Genomic DNA, 12,528 nt, shown 5'->3' with positions numbered 1-12,528 from the left:
CTTGCAAATTTTAACCTCCAATTCTAATTTCTGAAATTCTTTATATATTTCTTCAGGTACAGATAACACATTTAACCTTTCCTTCCGACTTAACGCATCTGCTACAACGTTCACCTTACCGGGATGATAATTAATCGAGCAATCATAATCCTTGATCAACTCTAACCATCTCCTTTGCCTCATATTAAGTTCCTTCTGGGTAAATATATATTTCAAACTTTTGTGATCCGTGAAAATCTCACACTTTTCTCCATATAAATAATGTCTCCAAATTTTCAAAGCAAAAACTATAGCTGCTAGCTCCAAGTCATGAGTAGGGTATTTCTGTTCGTGTGGTTTTAATTGTCTTGACGCATAAGCAATCACCTTGTCATGCTGCATAAGAACACATCCTAGTCCCTTATGAGAAGCATCGCTATAAATTACGAAATTCCCTTGATCGTCCGAAAGTGATAAAACAGGTGCCGTGATTAATCTCTGCTTCAATTCTTGAAAACTTCCTTCGCACTTGTCGTTCCATATAAACTTTTCATTCTTTCGTGTAAGCTTTGTTAATGATGTGGCAATCCTTGAGAAATTCTGAACAAATCGACGATAATATCCTGCTAATCCTAGGAAACTTCTTACCTCAGTGGGTGTTCTCGGTCTCTCCCAATTCGTAATTGCTTCGATCTTTGCCGGGTCCACTTTGATCCCTTCATTACTGACTATGTGTCCTAAGAACTGAACTTCCTGTAACCAAAACTCACACTTCGACAGTTTAGCATATAACTTCTTCTTCCTTAAAATCTCCAAAGCCGTTCTCACATGTTCCGCATGATTTTCTTTCGTCTTGGAATAGATTAAAATATCGTCTATAAACACAATAACAAACTTATCCAAATACTCTTTGAAAATTCTATTCATCAGATCCATAAACGCTGCTGGGGCGTTGGTCAATCCAAAAGACATCACTAGAAATTCATAATGTCCATACCTTGTTCTGAAAGCTGTCTTTGGTATATCTTGTGGCTTGATCTTTAGTTGATGATATCCCGATCTTAAATCAATTTTGGAGAAATACTTGGCTCCCTTCAATTGGTCAAACAAATCATCGATTCTGGGTAACGGATACTTGTTCTTGATTGTCAGCTTATTGAGCTCCCTATAGTCAATGCACAGTCTCATGCTTCCATCTTTCTTCTTGACAAATAATACCGGGGCTCCCCACGGGGATACGCTAGGTCTAATTACTCCTTTCTCTAACAATTCTTGCAATTGCCTTGCTAGCTCCTTCATCTCAACAGGCGCCATTCTGTATGGGGCTTTGGACACCGGTTCTGTTCCAGGTTCTAAGTCGATCGCAAATTCAATTTCTCTATCTGGAGGAAGTCCTGGTAATTCGTCGGGAAATACGTCTGGAAATTCATTCACTACTGGAATATCTTCAAGTTTTGCTGGCTCCTGACTCCTGTCGATTACATATGCTACGAAATGCTCACATCCTTGCCGTGATAATTTCTTGGCTTGAATCATTGTTAAGAACTTCTTTATTTGTTTCTGACCTTTGAACGTTACTATTCTTTCGTCTGGCGTTTTCACCATTACTTTCTTATTCCGACAATCTATCTGAGCATCATGCTTAGATAACCAATCCATCCCTAATATTACATCAAATTCTCCTAACTTAAATGGTATCAAATCTACACAAAACTTACTACCAGAAATCTCAACCTCACAATTTCCACAAACTTGGTTCACAGTTACACGTTCTTGATTTGCTAATTCCACAGTCATTATTTCATTTAAGCATTCCATTGGACAATTTAATTTACTAACAAAGTCTTGTGAAACAAATGATCGAGTTGCTCCCGAATCTATTAACACTTTGGCACATAAAGAATTCACATTAAGCGTACCTGCCACGACATCCGTATCCTGGATCGCATCTTTCACCGACATGTCAAAAACTCTAGCCCTTGGAGTCTCATTCACTGTTGGGGTAGATCCCATAATCCTCAATGCATTACTGACTGGGGCTGGTGTCTTGCAATCCCTGGCCATATGTCCTGGCTTTCCACATTTAAAGCATGTAAATCCAATGACTGGAACCTTCACTGCTGGATTCCGGATAGGCTGATCCTTATTTGCTGGCTGATTTCGGCACTCCCTTGAATAGTGCCCTTTCTGGTTGCATTTAAAACATACCACATTCAACTTGTTACAAACTCCTCCATGCTTCTTTCCACAAACTTGACAATCTGGAAAAGTTAATCTCAACTCATTCGGCTGATTTACATTAGCTGGACGATTGCCTTGTCCTCCGTCTCCTGCATTTTGTCTTCTGAAATTAAAATTTCTCCCTGGCTGAAACTTGCCCTTCTTAAAATTTGGAAACTTCCCTGTTTGTGACTGACCCTCACTTCCCTCAACTTTCCTTTTCTTGCTTTCCTTATCTTTCTGGAACATCTCACTCTCTGTCTCTGCGATCATAGCCTTCTGTACTACTCCTGCATAAGTCTCTAATTCAAAAATAGCTACCTTTCCCCTGATCCATGGTTTCAAGCCTTGCTGGAATCTCTTAGCTTTCTTTCTATCAGTATCAATATACGACGGTACATACCTTGACAATTCCTCAAACTTCCCCTCATAATCTGTTACCGATATATTCCCTTGCTTTAGCTCTAAAAACTTCAACTCCATTTGATCCTGAACAACTGAGGAAAATACTTTTCTAGAAATAATTCCTTAAACCTTTCCCAAGTAATAACATCCGTACCTTCCAATGTCTTCACCATCTCCCACCAATAGGTGGCTTCATTCTTCAGATAGTAACTTGCAAACTCAACCTTCTGTTCCTCCTTCACTTTCACTAAGGCAAATGCCTTCTCTATTTCCTTTAACCAAACATTTGCTTCAATTGGCTCTAAGGAACCCTTAAATTCTGGTGGGTTTATTGCCTGAAAAGTTTTGAAGGTTACCTGGGGATTGGTCTGTCTTTGTTGTTGTTGTGCTAGGTGAACTGTTTGTTGAGCCAAGATTTGAAGAATCTGGGCTATTGCTGGGTCCATAGGTCCTGGGTTCACATTCGGGTTTGTATCATCTTGATTGTTGTTGTTGGTTTCTTCATTTCGGGTGTTGGTGCGGGTATTTCTTTTAGGAGGCATTTTCTGTAAAGAATCAATCAATTTATTTAGCTTTTGAATCAAATATTTGCATAAAAGAAAAGTTTTGTAAAACATGAATATCTCTTTTGAAAACAGTTGTAACTAAGTAAATTGCATGCTTCTTTACAGAATATAAACAGTTATGGAAAACGGGGTACATGGTATCACAGGGTATGACTGGTGCAATAAAATAGATGACAGTGCTGGAAAGGAAAAAGGTACTGATATATATAGGTCAAAAGTTTTAGGGTAATACAAGCGTAAAGACGCTTCGAAAGTAAAAGCAAAAAGGGTACAACAACCTATTCACTAGTCAGCATAGCTAGTCTATAAATACAACTCAAAAGTCTACTGATACACACTACACACTACTGTACATACTACATAACCATAACAACACTTCTCAGCATCTCCATCTCTGAATCTCTGACTCAGCTCCAAGGAAACTCTGGTCCTGCCAGCCTCTCAAAGTCCTCCATCACCTCAGTCGCCCAGCCCATCAGTGCATCAGGGCCTCTGCCAGGTAGTGTAGCTCCATGTAGCCTAGCCTCAAGAACCCTCCGTGTCACATGAATCTCCTCTCGAAGCTCCCTCACACCACGATCAACATCTGTAGTCCTGATGATATGCTGTAACTCTCTGATCTGGGCCAACAAGGAATCACGCTCCAACAGAAGAGCCTCATATCGGTAATAAGGAACTGGGGGCAATATAGACTGGAATGGGGCACTCGCTACTGAATGCCCAGTGGAATCTGAATCAGCTGGTGGGGGTCCTCTAATAGGTGGCCTCACACCTGGAGGTGGAATAGCCTGCAGTGGTACGGGCTGCAACACCGGTGGAGGTAGAATAGCCAATGTTGATGGAACAACAGGACGTGGATCCGAAAACGGCACTCCAACTGAAGGCTCTGAATGATCAGCTGATACAGGAATAAAAGAGTCGGCCATCTCTGCTATCTGAAATCATATCGTAATATAAGAATCTCGTTCCATAACGCAAACTTATACTAATACCTGATATACCGAAGCACTCAACCTCTCAACGTTCTCTCATCCTATGCCTTACTTCTAATCTTAACCCTCTACCCATTCCCGTTAACCTAGGCTTGTGTCAGTGACTTATAACCTGTAGCTCTGATACCAACCTGTGGCGCCCTCCAAACCCGGGTCAGAAGTTTGGGGTCCACACACACACCTTAATTATAACCTGCTTATAACAATAATAAAGATAATAATAATTATATGCAGTGACCCTACTTATCCACCACCACGGACCGCGACAGGTTAAAGTATGCACACAAGCCAACACACTAATATATTACAAACCGTTCAAATCCCAACTATTTCAACTCACACTGAGTATCAAACATTATTACAAACTTTTACAAACATAAATTATCCCAAAAGAAGTCTACTAGTTCAGCTTTCTCAACCTGAACCCCTAGCTCTCGCGCTGGACTGGGGATCTTCTTTACCAACTGGTTCCTTTTTAACTGGAAAGAATATAAACAACATCGCACAAATGAGCTAACTAGCTCAGCAAGTCACAATAACAAAACTGAGAATAATGATCATCAGGTGAATATATTTATGATATCAAGTGAACAATGGATTATGATTTAGAATTGGATAATATACTTTTAATTTAAAAATCCAGGGTTAGGCTGCTGATCAGTCACGCACTAACCCCGAGCAAGGCACACAACATTGCTCTAACTATTGGATCCAAGGCACACATTCGCCTAACTTGACCATTATATGGTCTGACCACGAATCTGGTCCACAATTTTATAAAAAAAAACAATCCAATTCTAACATAATAACAGAATATGCAATAATAAACAATAACCAGAATCATTAACAACAATGACTGTTTAACAATGAAAGGGTTTCAATCTTTGTAAGGATCAATAAAGTAGTTTACAAGCTTGAATGCTGGGAACTGAAAGAATTGGATAACAAAAGAATCAATATTTCAGGGTTTCAAAGATTTGAGCTCTCAAAGCATAGGATACAATGGTTGAATGTATAAGTAATTCAGTTCAGTGTTTGGGATTTTGTTTGCATGTATTTATGGAATAGTATCGTATACTTGAGGTTCAAGTTTGGGTTTATAATAATCAATGGCTTAGAAAGAATATGGTTCATAGCTCAAGAACAATAACTGAAATCAGGGTTTAGGTTTCTGTGCTTCAAAGCACTTGCAATGTCAACAAGACTATCAAGAATTTCAATATCTCGAGAAAGTTCAGAACACTTGCCTGGAATTAGCTTACTACTCTGTACTCGCTTCCAATCACAATCGGCTTACTCCTCAACTATCTGTTTCCCTTTTCTACGCCTTGCCTCTTCTGCTCACATATCATAAGCATCTATCAATCATCAACTCACAAGATTCTATTCAATGCACTATTTTATCTACCCTTCGTTTTACCCAAATCCGATTAACGGATTGAAATCTACGCAATAACGAAGTATACACCGCCTATATAGACCGATAGTCAAACCACATGTCACATATAACACATAATACATCACGTAATCAAGGACATATCATTTATAAAGAAGTCTTAGGTCATAAATGTGCTTTCGGGTATTTAAAATAATTTTTAAAATATTTTTCGGAATTAAAACGGGTCGTTGGATCAAATTTCAAGTTAATAAACAGGGTTCGGCTGACCAATTCTGGCTCCGAAACAATTTTAGAATAATTATCGAGCCTTGAAAATAATTTAGAATAATATTTTAAAGCTCTAAACTATTTTTCAGAATTTTTAAATCATTTTTAATAATTAAATCTAATTAATTAATTAATTAAAAATCAATTAATAATTAATTAAATCAATTAATCAATTAATTTTCGAATTAATTGACTAATTAATCAATTAAAAATTAACTGAAATTAATTAAATAATTAATTCAGATTTATTTGTGAATTAAAAATAATTTTCGGAATTAAAATAATAATTTTTAGAATTTTCAGAAATTAAAAACGAATTTTTATAATAAAAATAAATGGGAAATATGATTTTTAAACATTTTTAAAACAGGAATCCTATTTTTGCAAAGTCTGAAAACTACAGGGACCAAACTGCATCGTCCCCAAAACTTCAGGGACCAAACTGCAATTTTTACAGTCCAGTCGCCGGAAAACACAGGGGTGACCGGAGAACACGATTCCGGCCTCCTCACCTTGCCACAAGCTCCAGATCACTTCTACACAACACCAGGAACACAACCATGCAATCAAAACAACCTAACAATCCCTGATTTGGCCGGAATTTGGCCGTGAAATTTCCCAGTTTCCGGCGAACATCGGAAAACTTCAAAACACAACTCCCTTCTCTACAGACTTCGTTGGTTCATGAAACTTATACGACTGGATTGCTAATTTCACAGAGAACACAATCCACTATATCACAACATCAATCTATCACAGAATAAGAAACCCCCAAATTTCAATTAAGAACATTCATACGGGTTATAAACCCTAATTTTAAAATTCGAAAATCAAACTCAAATTTGAACATGTTATTGAACTCCAAATCAGACGTATGACATATGAAAATCATCAGGAAAATAAGCTCTACAACATACAATCATCAAATCATACAAACAATCATCCGAACAAAAATTCATATTTTTAATAAAATAAATTCGAAAATAATTAAATTTTTAGAAATTCAACCTTTGATTCTGCAGGTGTATGGATTACAGATTCTGATAGAGCTTCTCAAGACCTTCAAATCCAGTACTCGAGCTTTTCAAACAAAGATCACTAACACCTTCAAAAGTTGGTTTGATTCTCAGAAAGGTTTATGAATATATGATTTTTCTCTGTAAAATTATATATTTATCTGTCTGCAAATGATTTTGATACGAAATAAAATACGGTAAAAGGCTATTTATAATTACGGAAAATTAGTATCCCGTTGGATCATTCCGGATATAAAATGGTACGTTTATTTATAAAAACTGATCCAAACGGTATCGGTTTTCGGGATAGTTATCCCAATCAGTACAATTTGTACTGCGGTCTTGGTCTCAGCACCCAGTTACACGTACTACGAAGTGATAATTGGGATAGTTTAATAAAAAGCTCCCGTTTATCGAAAATACGGGTTTTATTAATTTACCGAAACGAATATTGTATCGAAAATGTTGTGCCGGGACCCGCGCAGGACAAACCGTACGCCGGATCGAAAAAGTCGAAACATGGAAAATGCTCGGAATATTACAATTAGGTTAGGAAGGAGTTCTCGGTAGAGTTTTGGGTTCCAAAAACGTAACAACGGTTGACGTCGGTTGGTTCCCGTTTTTATAAAATAGATTTTAATTACCCGGAAAAAGATTTTAAAAATTTCATATGATTCTTATAAATCTATAAATCAACACAAAAATAATTAGGAAGATATAACAATTATCTATATTTTATTTGGGACATATAAAAATAAAATACTCAATTAATATTATTTTTGAATATTCAAGTACATATATCACTTAACAATTAACTCACAGAATAGATACTGAACACACATATTAATTATTTAATAGTAAAAATAATTACACGTTATATCCCGGATATTACACTAACGTTCTTGTTTTCAAAGGTCAAACCTAAGCTCTGATGCCAACTGTAACACCCTCCAAATCCGGGGTATAGATTTGGGGCATTACTAATATTAACTACACATTAGTCTTGCACAAGCGGAATATAATTAGAATAATTACCCCGAACTATTGCTATCAGGATCTTTTAAGGTTAAGATCTGAAAACAAGAACCACATACTAACTTTATTACAAACCAAATAAAAACAATCCGTCTCAAGAACTCTCTTTATTACAAAACTTTATTCTATCTACATGCTCACCACACAACTTTTATTCAAACCATAATAGTACTTATCCTATTACACCTGATCTGATAACTCAAAGCTCTCTTCAGGGATAGGGATGAACACCCTTGGTATAAGAGGGTCCCGCTGCTTGACTCGCTTCTTGACTACGCGGGTTCTGATGGGTTTTATTCTCTACCTTAACTGTAAGACAATAGGAATAACAATAAAAGAGGATGAGCCAAAATTGCTCAACAAGCCTGCAACAATATAGATAGTATAAAGAGAGAGAAATAAGTGAACCAATAAGCTGCTGGTTTGATCAACCATCTGAGTCTGTATAAACTAATAATTTGCCAATACTGGTGAGTGCCAAATGAACAAGACTGGAAACAAGAACCAACATATGCACTATAACCCGCTGATCAGTCAGGATACAGTGCGAATCTATACCCAACTGTATAGATCCAACCAACATAAGGAGTACTCAGGCAGCTATGGCCTATTAATTAAAGGTCTGAGTAAAACCCAGCCTGTATCATAACCATCCAGTCCGAAGTTTAGCATCCAGAACAATCGGAATGCTTTTGATGTATCCCAACATCAGGATATATCATAATATATGTAACAAGGGTAAAAATATTGGAATATGAATAGAGGATTCAATAAATTGGGAGAAATCAAGAATCGAAATGAAATAGAAACAAGAATCAATAGATATGTATCAGTGCATATGAACAAGAATTATCAAAGTGTAATTGATATGTAAAATGGAATATAATTCACTATTCTGAATTTAGAATAGGGGAAAAACTTGCCTCGCGCGTACTTAACCTGATTCAACTCACCGCCTTCTGTCCCTAGCTTACTCTGCCTTGCTAACACTGAACCAATCATGGAAAGATAGTTGTTTAGATAACTTACTATATACGTGTATCTGGAATTGATATCACGTAACCTTATCAGTCTATCCATGCGTTTCTATCTGATTCGCATATATACACATATATTGATATAACACATAGGTTCACATAATCACATAAAGCACATAGCACATAAAGCACATAATCAATTTTTAGACTTATAATTATTTTTAGAATTGATTCTAGACTCATACCTGCATTAACTAGCCTTATCTGACTTTATTATAATTTTTCAGGATTATTCGATTAAATTATACCCCTATTAGGGCCTACGAACTATTAATTATCACCAAACCATTCTCTTTTGGAGGAAATTATAACTCACAATTATTTTTATTGGATTCGTTTCATTTTTCTGAGTCTAGGGGTCTTCGTTTCGCTCAAATCGGATTAACGGTTGAATTATTATGAATTAAACAAGATTTAATTAATTAATAATTAATTATAATTAAATAATCCTTAATTACATTTTAAATAATTAACTAATAATTATTGTATTTTAAAATAATTAATCCCTAATTATTAGGATTAATTACTATTTATTACAATTATTTACAAATTATTATCACTTACTCGATTAGATCGATTATTTACAAATAACTAATCGATACAAATAACTGATACAATACTTATCGAATAAATAAATATTATTCGAATCATAATTCAACGAGCAACTACTCGTATAAATATGAGCTACTCGCGATTCTCGAATAACTATCGAACTGTTATTATTATTATTATAACTTATACAATTCTTTAATTAATTATCGATATTTAATTATTCGATACGAATAATTAGTACGATATTCTTCGAATAAATATCGTTCGATTAATAATTCTAACTTAACGAATCACGACTCGAATAGGTACGAGTTACTCGGAATATTTAACTAATTAACGAATTATTATTCATATTATTCGATTATTTTTAATCCTTATTTATTAATTATTTACCTAATTATTAATTAATTACCTAATTATTAACTAATTAGATAACTAATAAATAATTAAATAGATAACTAATTTCAAATTTCTAAATTAATAAAATAATTCAGAAATTATTAATAATACTTTTCAGAATTTAAATGTAATTTTTATTTACTTTTTAGAATTACTAAAACTAATTTTTACTTTGATAAAATATAAATAAATAATTAAAATTCCAGAAACATAATTCTGGAATTGATTTTTGGTTTTATTGGATCAAACCCCGGGTCGAAACCGGGTTGGAAACCGGGTCGAACCCGGGTCTTCAAGAACACGGCCAGGCTGCCCAGAATCCGGCAATGGTGACCGGTTCCGACGAGTTTTCCGACGAGCAATTCCCGGCTTCCAGGCCATCGTTTCTGCAAGGTTCTTGTCCCGTTCGACTCCACGTGACTACAGCAACACAACCCCATTGTCCTCTTTCGTCTCCGTTGCACAGGTTGTCTTCTCCGACCAAGAACAGAGCATGGGCCGGCGAGCTCCGTCACGAACTCCGGCGGCTTCGATTTGGCACAACCACAAACCATTTGAATCGATTCTTTGCAGGTTTTCATTCAAAATCACTCGAGAAACACACCCATGCCAACAACATCGCCTAATAACTCCGGGAACAATTTCTCCGGCCAAATCAAATAATTTTCCGGCCAAATACTAAACTCACAGATTCTTACACGAAAAATTACAAATAATATATCAAAATAAAGCTTATTAGTTCTACAATCAAACCCCTATAATCAAAACAATCTCAGATTCATACAAAATCAAAAACGAACTAAAATAAAATTGTATAAACTTGAAACTAAGAACTAACACTTAGAACAATCGTTTGTTCAAATAAATAACATAAATCGATTGTAACCAAGTACAGGAAACTATACCAAGCATCAAAATCAACCCAGAACCCCAGAATTAAAAACCCCCAATTTCAGTTCATGAACCCTAAAATATGAATTGAAAATCTAAGCATCAAAACATGAAATTGATGGTATGAACAGAAAGTAGAGATCAAGAGCTTTGTTTTGGTTACTCACATGATCAAAACGGGTAACAGAATCACTCTCAAATCTGCAGTTTAATTCCCTGGTTGTTCTTCACCCCCACTTTCTAATTTTTTTATTTTCTGATTTTTAACAATTAATTAATGAATAATTAATAATAAAACAGGTATTTATACTAATGAAAATAATACCCCTAAATAAAATTAAGGGTCTAATTATACCTCTAATAAAAATATTTGGCCCCAATTTTTACAATTTTTGGGTATTAATAATGAATTTTTAAATATCCAATAAATACAAAATAAATGTCAAAAATTCCCAAAAATTGTGAATATTACAAAAATGCAAAGAAAAATAATGTATGATAATTTCCTGATCATATAAAAATAAAAATGTGATTTTTGTGGGGCTTTTGGTACCCGAAGGGGTCCGGAAAAGTCGTTTTTCGCGAAAAAGGTAAATTTGTAAAACATTTAGGGGTTCAGAATATCGATATGGGATAGGGCATTTTTGGCAAAATAGGGCCAATGATTTTGTTTGAAATACGGGCTTTCAAAACATAGTTTTGTGCTGTACAGGTTTTGATATAATATATATATAACTGATGATAAAATGCTCAATAAATATCCAAAACACGTTTGGATCAAAACAGCCAACACATATCACATAGCAGTTAGGGTTTAACGACTTAACACATTTAACCACATAATAATACACATAATTTATCATTATTATAATATAATACAAGCATAATTCCTCGGTCGTTACAGTCATCTTGTGTACACTGAACTATGCTTTGGTTTAGTTCTTAGTCTCCAGGGACAATTATTAGGGCTCTTCTGGGTATAGGAATTTGTACACGAAGATAGTGTATGATCAATAAAGGATCTACCCCTTCCAGTGAAGGAAGCGAATGTTCAAGGCTGATCCACTTATGCTAGTTCAGAAATCTCTGGCCAGAGTAAATGAAATTAGAAAGGAGTTTCTAATTTGCATAGAACTACGCATAGTAAATGGTAAGCAAAGTGATTGAATTAGATAGGCTTGACACGAGATCCATGCCTTGTATTTAATCGGGACATTGTAGGGTAGAAGGAGTTTATTGTACGGTAACTATTCACTGAATAGGTTCTTGGTATTCTAAGCAGTGAATTCATATTATCCGGATAGTCGCGATATGCTGAGAAGTATCCCTCACGATGTAGAATAAATGTGATTAATTAATTAATCATATTTAATAAATTAGAGAATTTATATAAATAATGATAAAATACTTTTATTATTATTTATTTCTACTACAGGCTTAATATTGAACCTACAGGGTCACACCATAAAAAAGAGAATAATTTAATGGTGGAGGAATTAATTAATAATGGCTAAATAATTATTTATTTCTGAAATAAATAATTAATTAGCAAATTTAATAATTGATTAAATGAGATTTAATTGATTATAAAATAATTAAGAAAAGTTCTTAATATTATTAATTAAAGGATTTAATTTTTGGAAATTAAATCAAGAGAGAGAATTATTTCTAAAGTGTTTAGAAAAAGGATTAATGATTAAAAGGTGTTTTAATTATTAATGAGAATAATAAATGGGATAATAATAATAATATTTATGGGAAAATTTCAGC

The sequence above is a fragment of the Apium graveolens genome, unplaced genomic scaffold, assembly GCF_009905375.1.
Source record: "Apium graveolens cultivar Ventura unplaced genomic scaffold, ASM990537v1 ctg200, whole genome shotgun sequence".
In the NCBI taxonomy this organism is placed as follows: domain Eukaryota; kingdom Viridiplantae; phylum Streptophyta; class Magnoliopsida; order Apiales; family Apiaceae; genus Apium; species Apium graveolens.
Note: the sequence above shows the minus strand (reverse complement) of the source record.